The sequence below is a fragment of the Trichosurus vulpecula genome, chromosome 9 (genome assembly GCF_011100635.1).
Source record: "Trichosurus vulpecula isolate mTriVul1 chromosome 9, mTriVul1.pri, whole genome shotgun sequence".
Taxonomy (NCBI): domain Eukaryota; kingdom Metazoa; phylum Chordata; class Mammalia; order Diprotodontia; family Phalangeridae; genus Trichosurus; species Trichosurus vulpecula.
Window position 1 is genome coordinate 98,469,967 of NC_050581.1, and position 17,485 is coordinate 98,487,451.

The 17,485-nt window shown below is 36.6% G+C and overlaps 1 protein-coding gene across 2 annotated transcripts in view; it reads right to left on the minus strand.

Moving 5' to 3' along the window:
* Positions 1-17,485, minus strand: part of BNC2 (basonuclin 2) — a 345,784-nt gene that overhangs the window by 269,405 nt on the left and 58,894 nt on the right. The gene's annotated exons all lie outside the window — the stretch shown is intronic.

A 17,485-nucleotide genomic window follows, 5' to 3' on the forward strand; every position in this document is an offset into this window, starting at 1 on the left:
CAAAGTACCGATGGTTTTGATTTCATTGATAAGTTATTCCTTATTGATCAAAACCATATCTAAAATAGCAATTCTTTTTTTTACCAGCAACATCATAGCTTTCTAGCACATTTGTAGAGCTGTAATGGCCCTGAGAGATTATATAATCCAACTTCTTAATTTTATTTTCCCCTTAATTCTAAATCTAATGCCTGTTCAACAAAATCGTTTTTTAGTCAGCTATTTATTTCTCAATTCTCTGGCACCACCTTATCACTTCTAAATTTCCTCTGTTCAAACAGCAGTATTGAAAAAAATTACACCTCTGCTCCTAAGGTGTTCACTTTCTTGCTCCAAGCTTCATAATCTCAAAGAGATGCTTTCCAGGTTGAATTCTTTTTTAAAGCCAATGTCATTATTCCCTACATGGATTATCAGAAGTGGGTAGTGGGTAGTTGTCACATTTGACAAGTCTTGTGAAGCTATGTCACATACTGAATAGAAACCCAAGGAAAACAATGTGGCCAAATTGCTCCTGTCAATTCAACATATGTAACAATGTTTGCAAAGCACTTTGCACATGTTATCTCATCTGTTCCTCAACATCTATGTATCCCTCAAGGTACTCATCAATTACTACAATATGTATCTCTTCTCTCTGTGGCCAATAATTGATATCCTTGTTCCTGCTTACACCTGTAGGCCAACCCCATCACTGTGAAAGATGGAAGGTTGTGTTTCCTCCTTAAGAAATCCAGTTCTATCCTTTATCTTCTATGGGAAAAGACTCAAACTTATTAAACATTTCCATTGACTAAATGTTCTTTCTTCCACTACTCCTCCTCTCTACTCTCTTCCAGGCTCATACTATTCAGATTCTACTTTGCCTCCTGAAGCACCTATTTCTTCTTTATCTTCTTGAAACAATTCTTCCTCCTCAACAAAAAAAAAAAAATTAAAAAATTAAAAAATAAAAAAAAAAAAAACCAAAGATGTGTCCCTTTACCCTCTTCAGCTTTTCTTCCAGCAGGAAAAAAAAAACAACCTACATTTTGTACATGCATAGTTTTTGACTGGCTCTAAAGTAAATGAATGAATAAAATAAACAAACAAAAGAGTATCTGCCAGTCCCTGTACTATTCCTGACATTATCCATACCTAATGAGATTAAACTTTCATCTATCTGTGGCCTTTGTTACTAACTCCTGCATCAACTGGTTGATTTCTGCTAATATCCTAAAATGCAAGCCATGGTACATTCCTCAATAATCTGCTAAAAAGACTTCTGAAGAAATACCTTCCACCTTCTTTCTTTTATTCTCTATCAGTGACCTAGTTTATTTTTTTTTCTTGTACTGTCATCTTATGGTATCATCTTATTTGGATCTGAAAATGCATAGGACTAAGAACGTATAGTCTTAGAATTTTATTCCCAATATGGCCCCAGAACAAGCCCTGAATTTCAGATAGATAGACAGGAAGGAAGGAAGGAAGGAAGGAAGGAAGGAAGGAAGGAAGGAAGGAAGGAAGGAAGGAAGGAAGGAAGGAAGGAAGGAAGGAAGGAAGGAAAGGAGAGAGAGAGGGAGGAAGGACGAAGCTGACTCAAATAGAGAAATGATGTAAAGGACATATGTAAGTCTTATTACTATCAGTCAAGAGATATATGTTTTAGAGCTATTTTTCCACTAGTGATGATCAACTACCATCTTTGACCAAAGTTTACCTTTTTGTAGTTAAGTCACATATTTATTAAACAGCTGGCTAATATTTAGAATAGTAGCTCAAGTAAACAGAATCTGAACCTCAGTGGCAATAAGTTTAACCCAAATGAGTTAGCCAACTGAGCTGTGAGCCTACAGAAAATTAATTACAAATAAGAGTCTGGACTTGGCATAGTTGTGTTGTTTGGTTTTGCAGAATTTCTATCTTTGTTTCAAGGGATGTTCAATAAGCAGGGAAGTAGGGAAGGAATCTGAGTAGGAATGAAGGTGATGTTAAAATAAGAGAAATCAATAAAAGATTTACCTTAAAAAAAAAGTTCAAGCATAGGGCTTTCCCTTTATTTTCCAAGAATCACTGAAATAGTCTTCCCCAGCACAAAAGGTCAATTTTCAGTGTCCATAGTTTGGGTAAATCTGCTCTTAAAATCTTAGTGACATAATTAAGAAAAGTAGAAGATAAATCTTAGACAACAACTTTTACTAACTCCTCTTTTACCTTCAGTCGGACTAGAGTGTGCAGGCCAACATGAGACCTGTCACACCAAAATATTTAATTGCCTCCTCTAATCAGTTATGAACCACAATTGTCACAAGTTGACAAAGAGAAGGTGGTCCATCTGCTCCGCTGGTGCCCAAAAAGCAATGCTGGGCATCCCCTTACTTCAAATCCTGAGAATGTTTCAGAAAAAGAAAACTACACAACATTCTAGATTCTCTAAGTCACAGTATGTTTTCAATAATGGTTTTATATATATATGTTTTAGTGTTTTAAGTGTTGTGAATTGCCAGCCTATCACACATATCCATATTCACATGTTTGTTCAAAATCTTCCCAGTCCAAATGTAAATGATTTTTTGATTATCCATTCCAGTCTCCATACCATTAACATGGATAATTGAGAGATGAGTGTATATGCAATGCTTTCATATTTAAAACAGAATTTAAATGATTCAGTGTACATATGGTAACGTCACATCTTGAAACATTATTGTAACCATTATTATGAAATCTTTCTTTGTTTCATGGTTTGAAATGGGTTCTAATTTTGATATATTGTATTCTTTTCATGTCTTCCACTACCATGATGTATAATTTGGATCAGCTATATTCTTTCAAATGAAGCATTGGCAGAGCTGTTGCTGTTACTTAGGATAAGTGTATAATCTCGTTGACTTTCTCTTGTTGGGCACACTGCCCAGTAAATATCAATTTTTTTGAACTACAAATATGGTTTTAATAGATTCTCAGATTTTAAGTTATTAGAATTCGTAGCACATCTCTCCCGGGGTGAGCTGATAATTCACAACAAACCATGTAGATGCAAAGGAGATGACAATGGATCAATCTGTGTGTGAATAAGTTGACACAGTGGTTTTTACTGCATTACTATCTCCCCAACCCTCCCACAATTTTCATATGAAGAAAAATGCTCCAGTCTATGAGAGTTCAAATTAGTCATCATATCCACATTGGGGACTCAGGAAGACTTACTGTAAATCAGCCACTCAGAAACCACATTTGACATATTTTGGTTATAATGTAACTATGAGTTGCATAATATTGCACATATTGATTGGAGTTGGGGGGGTTATAATGGAAAGTTATTGCCACGAGTTGAAAGTGACCAACCACAAGATAGAAAATTGCTCCCGAAGAACCCACAAAGGCAGTTGCTTTTCCTATAATCTAAAAACCCCCATCTCTAGATGGTGTGTCTTATCATACCGCTATGACTGCATTTTGCCCCTAAGGTGCATAGGCATCTTTAACCCCAGAACACAGAATGCAGGACTCCCTTAGTCAAACAGAAATTCCCAACAGGGAATTTCTTTTTCTTCCTGAGAAACCAGACTAAATGAATAAAACACAGGTCTGTCCCACGGACCTACTCATTCTAGCACTGGTCTAACTGGGCAAGGATTTATACAGACTGCTGTTTCCATGGTAGAATCTTATTTTCTTTACAGTCTTTCCCTCTATCACCTTAGGAGAATCAGTCTTGTAGGCTACATCTTTCCTATAAGTAGAATATGCTTCATCTTAATAAGCACCTTAACTTTCCTTAACTAGGGAAGAATATCAGGGAGAAGGAGGGGGAAGATAAAGGAAGGAAAAGAAAGAGAGGAAAAGATAAGAATTAATTTAGACCAGTTCATTCACTGATAGAATACAATAACACAACTTGCAACCTAAGGGCAGAAAGCCTTAAACTTTGATGTTGTTTCATCTGCATTCTAGATAGTTACCTTGTAATTTTAATGCTATGGATCCACAAGGAAAAGAAGATGTGTAATTGTACTTCAATCCCTGGTCCTCTACTCATCTGGCTCATCTGCTTTCCTTAGAAGATGGCATATTGCAGGAGTTATAGAAAATATCTTATACTTTCAGAGATTCATTGGTGCTAGGCCTCAAAAAAGTGTAAAGGTGGACAATTTTTGAAGGCTTGCCCTCTGCCTCATAGCAGCGACAGAGACAACTCTGGGTTCTTAAAGGTTATGCCAGCCAACTGTGAATTCTGGCAGATATTATCTTCCTGGAGAGGTTTAGAAAAGACCAAGCCCTACAATAAAGCATAATAAGGTAGATTAAATACTGAGAGCCTCATCACCAGTACACAGTCCCCTAGAGGAAGAATTCTTTACCCATGATAACCACGAAAAACACAAAATGGCCCTTGGTCCAATGCAAGCCTCTTCTGTTTCCGCAGTCAACAAATCTGAGTAGCAGATGGTATTATCCAGAACTACATCAAAATATTTCTGTTTTAACACCTTCTCTAGACCTACCAAGCACTAGCTCTTCAGGAGGCAGCCGTATAATATTCACTCTGTTCTAAGACAAAAACTGTTTTTAAAAGAAAGGATTTTTTTCCCTTTCCTACAACTTCAGCACTTAGAAATTACAAATGAATTTTTGAAGAACTATAATATTCATGATTCAGTTATCATGTACTTTTTAAAGTGAAAATTCCACCTTCTGGTACATCTGTCATAAATAAATAAAAAAAGATGGTTTGAGGATTAGGGAACTTTGAGGCCATATCCATGCTATCTGATCCCAAACAACATCACAAAGATTTCTAGTTAACTTGAGACTCTAAATATTAAAGCTGGAAGGAACTGTAGACCTTATGAGATCTGTAGCATTTCATAATACTGACGAGAAAAAATGAAGAAAAGTCTTGAACAATTTCCCATGACAGCATGGAAAGAAGAATGACTATTGGATTTGGAATCCAAAGTCTTGGATTTGAGTATTACCTTTGTTGCAAATTTTCCAAGCGACTTCAGGAAAGTTACTTAGCGTTTTTAGGCTTAAGTTACCTCAGATTCAAAAGCAGGTGTCAAAATAGATGTTTCCTAACTCTAAGTCTGTGCTGTCCCCAAAAGACACCTTTGGAGATATACAGAAAACACTAATATATGAAGACCTTTGGTGCAAAGGAAGAGATTATAAACAGAGGACCATCTTTTATTTATCTTTGTGCTCTGAATATAGCCAACTCTTAATAAAGATTTATTAAATACTAGGTGAATTCAACATTTGATTCAGTATTTGCTTCAGTTGAGCAAAATGCATTATTAAAGGTATGCCTCCATCAAGATATTTCTCTTGCATACCTTAAGATGATAAAAGATTTCTTGACAAATTCAACAAGGGATTACTCTGTTCAACAAGTCTCAGCTTATCAATATCAAGCAAGGCATAAAATAGGCAGATTTACATCTGACAAAGCATCGTCAAGGAGGCCATCCCAGTGCAAATGGAAGAGGGACTCCCTATAAATGATGAGATCATACAAGTGTTTCTTTCTGTAGATAATACTGAAGGATTTCATCAAGTATGGGAACACTGAATTAGATCCATAATAATTCGAAACAATTTGCTGTAGTTATCTACACAGGAAAACTTAATTAGATGAAGAATACTTATTTACCAGGCTATTGGGTTCCCTCCCTTGAATATCTTCAAACAGAATCTGGCTAAACCACTTATAAGAAACGTTATAGCATGGATTCCTTTAAGGTATGGGGAAACTAAAAGGCTGTTGAGGGCCCTTCCAACTCTCAAATTCCTTCTGATTGCACGATGTGGAGAAGGATTGGGCAATGAAGTATATAAATCTTGAACAAACACCACAGATGGAGAATGAGTTTAGTGCAGAAATGAATAGGAAGAGAAAGGGGGTATAGATTGTGATTAGCAAAGCATACAGGCAGCTAGGTGGCCAATGGATAGAGCATCAGGCATCAAGTCAGGAAGTCTCATCTTTACGAGTTCAAATCTGGCCTCAGATACTTACTAGCTGAGTAACCTTGGACAAGTCACTTAACTTGGTTTGCCTCAGTTTCCTCAACTGTAAAATGAGCTAGAGAAGGAAATAGCCAGCCACTCTAGTATCTTTGTCACAAAAACACCAAATAGGGTCACAAAAAGTTGGACACAACTGAAGCAAATGGACAACAAAAACAATAGTGCTTTAAAAAAAAAACCCAAGTCTTCTCCTGAAACAAAAAAAAAATTTAAAAACATTATTTTTATGATGAGGCTATATGACTGCTAATCATATCAGTCTCCAAAGTCCTCCCAAAAGGACAGTGGAGAGGAGATAATGGATATACCTAAGCTGTAGAATATTACCAATGAAAAATTGCATCCAGAAAGAAATTTTCAAAACACAAAAGAAATATGTAGTCAGATTGGGAGGTTAGCTGATCATGTAGGGAGATCAGACAGATGTACAGCTCATGTAGAAGAGGATCTAGAGTAAGGCACCCCATATTTATATTATGAAATGGACAAGAGTTGCAACTGATGAAACGGTATGGATGGGTTGAGATCTGTACCACTGGAGAGAGTGTAATGATGAGGTGAGAGATACAATGACGTTAAATGCATGTATACTTATCTAATATGAAAGGGGGAGAGATGGAAGAAGTGTGTAAAACAGGAAAAAGGTATATTCTTCTTTGTACTCTACTAAAGTAAGATAACACAATCAGAAGACAGAGCATCCATCATGGAGGGAAAAAGTGGGGGCAGGGGAATGCAAGAAATGAACTTCAAAAACCATTTCTTGCTTGGATATTTTCTTCATTCAGAATCAGGAACACAGAAATAGATTATATCTCAGAGGCCATTTACAATAGCATACTCCTGAATAAGGATTTTCTCACCTCATCCTCAGACTGTATGTCAAGACCCTTTGCCATCCCTGTCTCACTCCTGCAGATACTCTTTAGTTAGTTAATGTCTTCCTAAAAAGTGGAACCCAGAACAAATTGCAATAGCCCAGATGAGGCCTGACCTGATCAGAACATAGCAGACCTATTACCTCCTGTGATACTATTTCTACGTTAATGCAGCATTTTGGCCTATCACTTCACACTATTAATTCATACTGAACCTATACTCCTTCACCATTCTACCCATGAAAGTCTTCTGGCTTTGGGGAGAGGCTAAATCAGGACAGTCAAATGATATTGCAGAGTTCCCCTTCTGCTATGGTCATGTGCATCACTCCCAGTTAGAAACAGGACATGTATCTTGAAACTGTTGCTTCAGCTCTTTGAAAACTGCTTCCTGTTGGTTCTAAAAAGCAGCCTCCGGTGAGCGATGATGCCCTCAGCATGTGGCACAGAGCATTCCAGTCCATTGTTAGTTACAGCTTCAGCCTGATAAGGCAATCTTCTACTACAAACCTTAGCTCCAGTCAATATCTCCCCTAATTTGAATACTGAAAGGTTTCCAGGAAATAGACCAAAATTCAATCAAATATATCTGCATATTTCAACTGTGACTATAAAACTACAAGTTGAGTAATAAAGAGTCAAGAGCCAAACAAAACACTGAAAATGTATCATCGCACTTATTGTGATGTAGTCTTACGCCACAGTTCTCTCATTAAGCAAACTCTGAACAAATCATTCATGGGTGATTTGTCTGAGATCTTTTAGTGGTTACTGATTCACAAAACCACAGAAAAAAATACATACTCTGCTAACATCCAGGAATGTTGCTATAGCATCACGGATAACCACTATTGAAACAGGGAGCTCTTCTGTGGCACTCATCATAGGGAAGAGACAATCATCATTAAATAATACATCTGAATATCTAATTTATCAAACTGATGATGTTTCAAATCAGCTATGAGCCAACTTGGAGCCAACCAATTAAAACTTCTTAGTATGAAATTAATCACAAACAAGCATTTCATTGTGTCACTTTCACAGTTATGCTGCACAAACAGTGAACAGTACGCACTTACTTTTTTTTTTTAACTGTTCAGGAAAACTTGAAGTCAGTTCATTCTCTCTGTAAGCATGAAACAAGAAATGCCAGACACTGAGCACATATCAGGCTCCATTCATAAAAATAATAGTCGGGAAGGAATGGCATGTTTGTTTGCTTGTTTTCTGTAATGCATTAACAATAATCCTGCACAGAGAGCTCAAACTCAGTTAACAAAGGAAAAAGAATTCATCCAATAATAAATCAACCCATGTGCAAGCATAGGGTCAAATGCATAGCTCCTAATTTAGCCAAGATATACCATTTTCCTTTTCCTATAAATTTACGTGTTTTACCTCCCCAGTTTAGTATTAATTTCTCGAAATCTTAAGCCTAGACCAAAGAGATTCTGAAATAAATGGCAGAGAAACTTACTCCTCTGTGATCCTGTTAGAAAGAAGTTCTGCTTTCTGTTCACTGCCTAGATGACAAGACAGTCTTCCAATTCACACCAGAGATAACGGATGGTTTTTTTTGTTTTGTTTTTGCCATGTTTTAGACATGGATTTATGTGACTAATAGTGGCAAACAGAATTCCTTTGCACATCAAAGGAAACATTCATTGTTTGTTCTAGGAATTCTTAATAGCTTCATGTATAAATAAAGCTTTCTTTTTAATTGGAACACAGTAGCATAGCACAATATAGGGAAAAGACAGCAGGTAGTTCTTTTAATGAACTTTGCCCGGTTTTGATAAAATAATATCTGAAGGCAATTTGTTCTTCATGGGTCTGTAGATGAATGATTCAGAAAGAATAAAAATCCAAGGAATAACCAGAGCTACAGAAAACAACTTGGGGGAAAAATCCTGCCCAAGTCCGTGCTAATTAAAATTTCCAGATCTTGCAGTCCTTTATGTACATAAATCCCAGTCAAGTTAAGGAAGACCTGCAGGATCAGGCCTGTACTGAGACTAACTACCCCATCATCACATTAATTGTGTTATTACTTCATAATACTAGCCAGCCAGGTTTACATAGGAGAGATTAAATAACAAGATAATCTAACAAACAATGCTCATTTCACATCAGTGTACTAAAGAAGTCTGATTTCTATCAGGGGCTGCTTTCCAAATTAATTTATGCATTCAAATGTTTTAATTGACATCCACAGACACCTCCATTAGGGTGGGCATGGGTCTTTTACGGCTTGAACTTTGAGACAAGTTCAAATTTCGCTTCAATATTTTCTGATAATTAAAATATTTTTGCATTACAGCTGCAGCAAGGAGAAATTTTTAGGGGAAAAAAAGTTTATATTTTTCAAAGACCACCATAGCTGGTTTCCAATGTCAGCATTTATTTCAGTAGAAACAAATCAGCTAGTAAAGTTTTATACGAGAATTGCAACAGGAGATAATCATTCTGAAGTTTCAAAATTAACACCAAAGTCTCCAATAATTATCAGTGGCAGGTCAAACCCTTTCACAACTAATCCCATTATTATATTGGCATCCTGCTGTATACTCCAAGCATATCAACTAGGAAACCTTGTTTGTTTGTTTTTTATTCCATTTCTGGCAGCTGAGCAATAAAGGATCCTCCAAAGCAACGAAGCTTTGGAAAACCAGCACTCTAGACTCCACTCTCTCCCTAAACCATCCTCCATATTGCTGCCAGACTAATCTTCTTACATGGATCTAGTGAGATAAGACCTCTGCTCAAAAAGTTCCTTATTCAGTAAAATTCACATCCTTGGGCTTTTCATTCAAGGTCCTCCACAGTGTAATAAGACTGACTTTCTAGCCTTTCTGAGCAAATGGGATACAAAAAAAGAATACTAAATGGGAGTTAGAGGTCCTAGAGGAGCTAGGTTCAGATCCCCGGTCTACTACTACTTACCTGTGGTAACCTTAGGAAACCTCTTCAAACCTTAGTATTCTCAAATGTAAAATAAGAAGGATTGAACCTCTACAGTTCACTGTGTGGGCCAGCCAAACTCACCTCTCTAGTTACCCACCTCACCCCCACCCCCACCCCCACACCCACCTCCCCACCTCCAACAAGTCCTATATTCTCCTATATCTGTGCTTTTGGATAACACTATTCCCTGTTACTGGAATGACTCCCTGCCCCTTATTTGCCTACAGAATAACTAATCATCTTTTAAAAACTATCTCAAAAGTTACTTACCTTATGAAGCCTTCCTAGATCACCCCATGGATAATTCTAATCTTCCCAAAAGCTTTGCAAAGAACTTAAATTTCGCATTTTTCAGGTAGAGAAAGAATACATAGTATAGAGAAGGGAAAACCAGATGGAAGTCAGAAGACTCCAACCCTCTTAATTGTCTCCTGTGTGACCTTGGGTAAGTCACTTAACCTCTGTCCACCTCAGTTTTATCATAAGTAAAATGATGACAGTGGACTATATTAGTGTTGTCTAACTTGAATAGAGATGGATTCCTGTAGGCCACATATTGACTTAGAAAACCACAAATTAACATTATGTTCTATTGCATTTTTATTTATTTTGTTAAATATTTCCCAATTACATTTTAATGTAGTTCAGGCAGTGCTTATGGATCTTGCAGGGGCTGGTGAGTTTGATATCTCTGGACTAGAATACCTCTAAGATGTTTCAGCTGAAAATCTATGATACTAGGCTCCCTTCCAGCTCTAAATCTTATTATTGGGCATTAAAACTTACTCAGTTTTCATCTTATTACCTACTAGATTACAAATTCCATAAGAAGTAATCAGAATAGTGGGAGCCGGGAGCTGAGAGATCTGGGTTCAAACGGTGGCTCCAAAATTTACTAGTTAGATCACTATGGGTCAAATGAGGATGCTGTTCCTTGCATCAGCTGTCTCAGCATTTCTGTGAAGAAAGCACTTTGTAAAACTTGAAGTGCTATATATAAAATGAGTTTTTACAAATGGGTTATTGTGAGGACAGAGTTGTACTCAGCTAAACTTCCTATGTCTCAAACTCAACACATTGTTCTGCAAGTAGATATATTTTAATAGATATTTGTTGGCTTGAATGCATAAAATGGTGGGGGGAAGAAGAAAATAAGGATTTTTTTAAAAGTCGATTTTAAAGTCAATTCTGAACACCAAGTGCAAAGTACTTAAAATCTAACATGGTAGGAAAAGGAGTCATGCCTGAAATGATAAAATGAAAAGAATTTCCTAATTCCTCAGTACCAAGAGCATAAAACCTTGAAATAACATTCATCCTGCAGTTTTCCACACATATAAAGGGAAGGTGGAGCAGTGCATAGAGCTCCAGGCTTGTAGTCAGGAAGACTTGAGTTCAAATTCAGCCTCAGACATTTACTAGTTGTCTGATCCTGAGCAAGTCACTTAATCCTGTTTGCCTCAGTTTCCTCATCTGTAAAAAGAGCTGGAGAAGTAGAAAATCATCCCAGCATCTTTGCCAAGAAAATCCCAAATGAGGTCACACAGAGACACAATTGAAAGATAACATAACAATTAAAAAAGACACAAAAATTCCTTCTGGGCATATTCTGGATTCTTTGAAATCTGTCATTTTAAATCTAATGAGACTTGTAAGACTAAAGAATTTACCCAACGAAGAAAATGAGGGATTTACCTTGGATATGATATAAAAGATTCCTTTCTCTTTAACTATTTGAGAGGTGCTTGCTTATAGGTCCCTAATATGCTTACGTGTGTGTATGTGTATGTGTGTGTACATATATATACATACATATATATAAGATCATAAACTCCTAGAAGGCAGAGATTGTGTCTGTTTAGGCTTACTTTGTAGCACACATTCAGAAAATTCAGAAACATGTCACTTAAAGATGATTTCAGTGAGAATGATGGCATTATATCTATCCCTACACTTTATGTAGCCAGATCATCCTGTCAATATATAAAGTGTGATTTCCATAGTGTAGGAATTCACAGAAGGGATGTGACCTCTCTAAAACCTAGAGAGCAGCCTGGGACTCAGAGTGGTTAAGTGACATCCTATAGTCACACACTGAGTGTGTGAGGTAGGATTTGAACTCTGTTCTTCCTAATTACAAGACCAACAGGATATCAATTCAGCAATACATCCCCAATTGGCACCTACTGAACAATACAAACAATACTTGTATATTACTAGAAGTTTCTTCATAGCAAGAACCTTTAATAACACTTTCTTTCTGAAGACAGCCACGGCATACCCAATGAACAATACTGTTTTACTCCTCAAACATTTGAAAACAAGAAGTATCAGCTGTGGAGTAAATAACCAACTATGACAATGATGGGTGCCATAAAAAGGATATATCATCACAAATGAGTGGGATTAATTAGCACCTCTTTAAAATTGGACCCACATGAGAAAATGCTAGTGGTCTCGTACTGGAAGACAAGACAATTTTGAGGATACCAAGTGATTGGTATCTGTCTCCCACCACTCACATATGTACATATATTCATGCTTCATACATACATACTTATATCTATTTACTGGTTGGGAAAAATACATAGATGGCACTACTACTGAAAAAAGGCCATTAAATGTCCAAAAAACACTATCATAAATCATATACCAATTCTCTGACTTTTACAAAATTTAAAAAAATAGTTTAAACATTTATGGTGAGTAAACTGAATGAAAACGTGAGAATCAAACAGGTAAGCATTCACAGATGGTATTTATACTAAACCACACCTTTACAGTTACACAACTCACTGAAAGAATATACAATGCCACTGCTTATTATTTGTTGACTATAAAAAAGTTTTTGATTTGGAAGAACAAGATATGGTCTTAAAGTCTCTCTTCCAACAAGGTGTCTCCTATGCAAATGTTAAAATCATATGAGACTGTTCAAAAGATGCAACAGACACAAACCGGTTTGTTGACCCTTTGATTATTAACACCAAAGGAAGCAGAAAAAAAAGGAGGACTAAGTTAATTAATGTATTTACTACTGCGGTAGAAGGTGGAGAGCATAAGCATAAGACAGTTTTTTCTGGGCCTTTAGCAAGGTCAAGGAAAATACAGAGACTTCTAAATGAGATGCACAAAAATTCAAAGAAGTTATGATCTAATAATCAACTCAAGAAAAACCAAGTAGATGAAGAAGGCTTATCATGGCTGGGTGTGGTGGCCACTCATGGCTGTACTCCCCATTGCTACAGGAGGGCTAAAGTCTATCAGTCATCTTCATTAAGTCTGGCACCAATTTGCTAAGTCCCTAAAAGAAGAAGGCCACAAGGCTGCCTATTGAAAGAGTTTCTGTGTCAATCGGTATTGGAATCAGGGAGTGAGTCAAAGCTGCACTTCCAGCCCGGGTGAGATGGGGAGACAAAGTCTTCAAAATAAAAAGAAAACAAAGAAAAGGAAAAGAATGATGCCTATTGTCCATACTATAATGTGTAATGAGTTGGACAGTCCATTGATTTAGTCCACTAATATATCTATCTTAGAGAGATTTAACTGTCCACTGAAAGTAGAGAGAATTGAACAGTAAAAAGATAGCTGAGAGTATGAGAAAAGAGAACAAGGCATAAGATATGTATGGCCCAAACATTGCATGGGTACCAAAGAAACATTCATTGACCTGTAGATTGCCTGTGGTGGACCTATGAAGACCTGGTTAAGAATCACACAGGATGAGAAAGTGTGAATGGGTTACAACATGCACCACTGGAATGAGTGATCCTATCAGAGAGATCATGGACCAATTACTATAATAATGAAGTATTGAAAATGAGGGCTTAAGGCAAAAGAGACTGCTATGTCATTTCTCCAGCTAATGCCTCTTCCTCAAGGCTAAAAAAAAGCTGTCTCCTCATCCTTTATTAGCATTCACTCCTGAACACTAGGGTAACACCCATCCATAAAGTGACATTTTAGTAAAATAATGTTCAATACTAACAGGAAATCTGAGTTACAGGATGTTCCTAGAATTTTTATTGGTTTCTTCAAGGAGATATTCTGTGGGAAATATATGAGAATATAATCATATGGTACAAAAGACTGGCTTGAGAACCAGGAGATCTGATCATAATTCTAGCTCTAGTGTTAATCAGCTGTCAAGATTACTGATCTTGGGTAAGATATTTCAACTCTACAGTCATCAGTTTCCTTCCTTACCTGCAAAATGAGGAGACTGAACAAAAGATCTCAATGGTTCCAACTCCTAGCTCTAATGTTCTATGATTTAAAAAAAAAATACTTTTGGACAACATGGGATACATGTATACAATTTGCTGGAGCTAAAGAACACTTGATAGAGGTCCAATTCTTTCTCTCCCTTACTCCCAACACTGTTTTATAAATAAAGAAATGAAGGAGAGGGAGATGGGTCTTCACTCCACATTTTTAGAAGAGGTCATTCACTCAAGTGTTCTAAAATGAGAAATAACAAGCAGTTGTCCTGCTTGGGGGGGCGGGGGGTGGGGCGGGGCGGTTTGGAGGAAGGAGGGTAAAACAGACAATGATTCCCTGCCCCTGATTTAAAATGAAAAAGGGATGGCAAGTGACCTTCACGTATGCAAAAGATACAGAATGTTGCACAACAGAATATAGCTTGAGTATTCTATTGCTAAAGACCCAAAGTGTGTATTAATGTCCTTAAAGTGTAAGTTGTTTATACTTGAAAAATCAGAAGGGGGATATGGAGGAATGTTGCTATAGTTGAGAGTCAGGAAACCTGGATTTGACTACTTGCTCTGATACTTGTGTGAACCTGAGCAAGTTATAGAGTCTCTCTGAGCTTCAGTTTCTTTATCGGTGAAACGAAGCTAATGCTACTTTCACTCTCTGCCTTATGGAGTTGTCAGAGGGCAAGCACTTTGTAAAACTTAAATATAAATCACTATTATAAATTATCTAGCACTCATAAGAAAAAACTCTAAACACTTGAGGGTTTTTGTTGTTGTTGTTGTCTTGTAGACAGCACCAAAAATAACTGTCTGAAAAGTATGTTGGAAAGATGAAAGATCTTGAAGATACAGAGCACCCAACATCTTGGACATCTAGTACTCCTAAGAAAAGTCTCACTCTACTGCCATTTTCTTATTCTTCACTCTTGAATTTAGTTTCCTCTGTTACCTATAACCTTTTGTAATGCAGTATATCATATTCACTTATATTTCTAAATGATTAAACTAAATTTCCTTAAATATACATACTCTGTGTGTGTGCATGCAAAGTAAAGCATACATGGATTCATGAACCAGTTCTTTTTTAACTCATCACAACGTAACATTTTTATTCTGTATTTCTAGTAATTAAAACAAATGAGTAGTCAATACATACAGATGGTCAGAAAGTCAAGCCTTCTCATCATTACTTCTTTGTCACTGGGAGACAGTAAGAATGCTACACAGAAGAATGTGATAAATAATAAGTGTCCTTAAAAGGAAAAATCTTGCCGTATCTAAATTATGTGCCTCTCCCCTAACAATAGCAATCGTTTATATAGAGCTTTAAGATTTGCAAAGCTCCTTACAAATATTATTTCATTTGAACCTCACAATTTTGAGAGGTAGGTGCTATTGTTATCCCCAATGTACAGATCAGAAAACTGATTCAGGCAGAGGTTAAACGACTTCCCTAGGGTCACACAACTAGTATGTGTCAGAGAGGACTTGAATTCAAGTCTTTCTCACTTCAGACTTCCTGACATCACCTAGCTGTCTAGAATAGTGCTCCATACAGTTAGTGATTAATAAATGTTTGCTGTGTTGTATGGTTCTTGGAAACTAAGTATTCCATCTATAAACTGAGCTCCAATAGAAGAGAACACAGTGATAAGATCATTACTTGTTAGCAGGGGTAACATGCTAAGGAAGAAGAATCTGATGGGTAGGAATTACCAGCTAGTCTCCTTCTATGTCCAAATTAGCAGACATTCTACATGACACCTGTGCTATCACTCTGCAAGAGAGTCAAGTAATTCAAAAGAAACACAATAAATACTTGTTAATTAATGGATTGATGGTATGTTTTTCCTGACTGCTACTTGACCATGTGAGATAAAAGCATATATTTTCTAAACTAATAACATGAAGCTATGAATTATTATTTAAAAAAATTATAAAAATGCTTCCATATTATGGTTAGCTAACATATAAACTGATAGAAGAGAAAGGAGAATAAATTGGAATGCAAAAGAGAAATAAAAAGAGGACACCAAGAGAAAAGAGAAAAGAAAAAGGCAGAAAAACAAATATTGGGGGAAAGGGAATTCAAGAAATGAAAAATATGAAGGAGTGTTGGAAGACAGAAATTAAGCCCAGAAGACACTTAAGTATTTATCTTTGTTGGGGATACTATTTTCTTCATGACCAGTAGTGAGTAGTTCACTTGGGCCACAGGCATCAGGGTATGCTATCACCTGCCATCATGGTCATTTGATCAACTATCCTACTAATCCCTTCTATACTAAGAGGCAGTTTGTCTGCTTTTAATTTCAAACTTCAAAGTTTATTTTTGAAATAAAAGTTTATTTTCCCAAGGGATTCTAAAGAGTTTACACATGCGTAAATGAATGACTTATATTTTAGAAATTTACTTTGGAACTTTAGAGGTGTTGGTCAATTTACTACCTAACACCTCCAAGTCCCTTTGACATTCAAACGCTCCAAGAATGCCTCTTTCTTTGTTGAGAGATTAATGCTGCCTCTTTCCATCAGGTCTGAGGGTTACCTCTTGAAATCAACATGCATTTCATTGCTCTAAGTCTTTTGTTGGGTTGTTTTTTGGGGTTTTTTTAAATAAAAATATACATTTTCTGGATAGTTTCTGTAGCTAGGGATCATGTATAATAGAAACTGCTCTCCCTCCCCTTCGCTGCCAAAAAAGAAAAAGAAAAGGAAAATCCTCTTCAACAAAACAATTCAATTAATTCAATTCAACAAACATCTATTAGTCACCTGTCCTCCAAAGCACTCATAGTTCTTTAACTACTGTTATCAAATCATGCAGTACTATCCTGTGCAGTATATCCATAGCAGTTGTGTTACAAGGTTGCTGCCAGTACAAGAATAATAATTTAGTACATTCCTCCTAGAACCTTGAAAAAAATAAGACCACATGGGTCAAGAGCTCCCCACAATTACATGAATATAGCATTGTACACTTTACTGCAGGGTTTAGTGCTTGCAAGCACATGCATATTTATCCTCATTTCACAGATGAAGAAACTGAGGCTTAATGGACCCATTTTGCAAGTGTCTGAGAAACCACGTATTCTGATTACCAAGTCCATGCACTTCCTTCATCAGGATACCTATTTCCATACACAGAACCCACCCAAATAAACATGAATTCTACCAACTATTTTTTGCATTTATTCAAGTAGATGTAACTAATTCATTAAACATAAGTAACCTTAACCACCAAGAAGAACTTATATATGAAGAAAGCAAAACCCCTTTTTTTGTGATGTCTAAAAGACAGTGAGGATGACTTTAAGGAAAAAAAAAAACATAATGAAGCAACATACCAGTCAAGTCAGTCAATTGATACAGCACCTGCCACATGCCAGGCACTGTGCTGAGCATTTT